Consider the following 3,221-nt stretch of genomic DNA (forward strand, 5'->3'; position numbering starts at 1 on the left):
TATCAACGGCCTTGCTAAAGTCCAGGTAAACAACATCCACAGCCTTTCCTTCATCCAGGAAGCGGGTCACTTTGTCATAGAAGGAGATCAGGTTTGTCAAGCAGGACCTGCCCCTCGTGAACCCGTGCTGGCTGGGACAGATCGCATGGGTGTCCTTCATGTGTTGCATGATGGCACTCAGGATGATCTGCTCCATGATCTTCCCAGGCACCGAGGTCAGACTGACAGGCCTGTAGTTCTCTGGATCATCCTTCCGGCCCTTCTTGTGGATGGGCGTCACATTTGCCAGACGCCAGTCGGCCAGGACCTCCCCAGTTTGCCAGGACTGCTGGTAAATGATGGAGAGTGGCTCCGCAAGCACTTCTGCCAGTTCCCTCAGCACCCTCGAGTGGATCTCATCTGGTCCCATAGACTTGTTTGCATCTAGGTGTTGGAGCAGGTCCCTCACCACCTCCCTTTGAATTGCAGGGGCTTCACTCTGCTCCCCGCCCCTGCCTGCTAGTTCAGGGGTCTGGATATTTAGGGAACCCCCTGTTCTACTACTAAAGACTGAGGCAAAGGCGGCATTTAGAACTTCAGCCAACTCCTCATCTTTGGTCACTATGTTACCTCCCTTATCCAGTAGAGGATGGAGGTTCTCCCAAGACCTCCTCTTGCTATTGATATATATTGTATAATTCTTCAAAATTACATTCTTGTAAGAATTTGTAGACAGCTAATGACACTGATCTTTAGTCTTATTTTGATAAAGGAGATCTCTTACCTCATAGCAAATTAAGTAACTTAGTTTTTTTATTATTATTATTTTCTGCTGCATTATTAATGGTTTGTACTGAGTTAGCACTTAGAAGACTCAGTCAGATACTTAGACTTGTTTTGCTAAATATGTTAGAAAAATGAGAATGAAAGATAGAGTCCCCTTGGAAATCCGATTACTTGCTGGGGAGCAGGATATCTCACTGTTTCTCATTTCATCACTTTGGAAAAAATTTTCTTACTAGGAACATTATTTTGTATCTTCCTACTTGTAAATATCTTGTTCTTTCCTCTGAAGGATCTAGTACTACATGTAGTATGGGTTAGTCTTGGAGAAAGGATGCAAGAGGGCCATTAATATAAGGGACACCAAAAAAAGTTTCTATAAATACGTCAACAAAAAGAGAGTCAGGGAGAATGTCCATCTCTTACTGGATGCGGGGGGAAACATTGCAACCAAGGACGAGGAGAAGGCTGAGATACTTAATGCTTTCTTTGTCCCTGTCTTTAATTGTCAGACCAGCCACCCCCAAGGTATTCAGCCTCCTGGACTGGAAGATAAGGATGGTGAGCAGAACAAATCCCCCGTAATCCAGAAGGAAGTAGTTATTGATTTACTTATGCACCTGGACACGCATAAGTCTATGGGGCCGGATGGAGTTCACCCAAGGGTACTCAGGGAGCTGGTGGGAGGGCTCACCAAGCCTCTTTCCATTATCAACAATCCTGATCAACAGGAGAGGTACCAGATGACTGGAGGATGGCCTAAGTGACGCCCATCTACAAGAAGGGCCAGAAGGAGGATCTGGGAAACTATAGGCCTGTCAGCCTGACCTCAGTACCAGGAAAGATCATGGAGAGGATCATCTTGGGAGACCTCTCACGGCAAGTGCAGGGCAGGCAAGGGATCAGGGCCACCCAACATGGATTTATGAAAGGGAGGTCCTACTTAATCAACTTGATCTCTTTCTATGACCATGTGACCCGCTTTCTCAATGAGTGGAAGGCTGTGGACATTGTCTACCTGGACTTTGGTAAGGCCTTTGACACTGTCCCCCACAGCATTCTCCTGAAGAAACTGGCGAATCATGGCATAGACAAGTGTACCCTTTACTGGATAAAAAACTGGCTGGATGGCCATGCCCAGAGTTGTGATTAATGGGGCGAAATCCAATTGGCAACCGGTCACCAGTGGTGTCCCTCAGGGCTCAGTTTTGGGGCCTGTCTTGTTTAATACCTTTATTGATGATCTAGATAAGGGGATTGAGTGCACCTTCAGTAAGTTAGCAGATGACACCAAACTAGGTGTTGGAAGGCTCTACAGAGGGATCTGGACAGACTGGATCAATGGGCCAAGGCCAATGGGATGAGGTTTAATAAGGCCAAGTGCTAGGTCCTGAATTTCTGTCACAACAACCCCAGGCAACGCTACAGGCTTGGGGAAGAGTGGCTGGAAAGCTTCCCAGCAGAAAAAGACCTAGGAGTGTCAGTGGACAACCAGCTTAACATGAGCTAGCAGTGTGCCCAGGTGGCCAAGAGGGCCAATGGTATCCTGGCCTGTATCAGGAGTAGCGTGGCCAGCAGGAGTAGGGAAGTCATAGTGCCTCTGTACTCGGCACTGGTGAGGCCTCACCTTGAGTAGTGTGTTCAGTTTTGGGCCCCTCACTACAGGAAGGACACTGAAATGCTGGAACGTGTCCAGAGGAGAGCCACAAAGCTGGTGAGGGGTCTAGAGAAAAGTCATATGAGGAGAGGCTGAGGGAACTGGGCATGTTTAGTTTGGAGAAGAGGGCTGAGAGGAGACCTCATTGCCCTCTACAACTACCTGAAAGAAGGTTGTAGAGAGGCAGGTGTTGGCCTCTTCTCCAAAGGGAATAATGATAGGACCAGAGGCAATGGTCTGAAGCTGCTGCAGGGGAGGTTTAGATTAGATATTAGGAAGAATTACTTTCCTGAGTGGGTGCTTAGGCACTGGAACGGCCTGCCCAGGGAGGTGGTGGAGTCACCATCCCTAGAGGTATTTAAGAAACATGTAGACATGGCTCTTCAGGGCATGCTCCAGTGCCTGAGATTGTTGGTTTGTGGGTGGGTGTGATGCGGTGGGGTGTTGTGTTTTTTGTTTTGTTCTTGGTGTGTTTGGGTTTTTTTTGTTTTAAGGTTAGACTCGATGATCTCAGAGGTCCCTTCCAACCATGGTGATACTGTGAAGAGTCTGGGTCTGATCCAATCTGGCAGTTCTGTGATGCCACCAAACAAAAAAGGACACATTTGAAGATCTGGCACTTGGGCTCATCTCATTTCAGACTGTGTCACTTTTAGCTGAAGAGTATTACAAGAGCACTTCTCTCACTAGTGGTCATCGAGGAGCTGTGACATGCAACTTTTTTGTTGGTTTATTGTTCCAGGTTTTTTTAACTTTTTAACATTCACAGGAGCTGATTTTTACAAAAAAAAAAAAAAAAGAG

The sequence above is a fragment of the Calidris pugnax genome, unplaced genomic scaffold (genome assembly GCF_001431845.1).
Source record: "Calidris pugnax isolate Ruff unplaced genomic scaffold, ASM143184v1 scaffold99, whole genome shotgun sequence".
In the NCBI taxonomy this organism is placed as follows: Eukaryota; Metazoa; Chordata; class Aves; order Charadriiformes; family Scolopacidae; genus Calidris; species Calidris pugnax.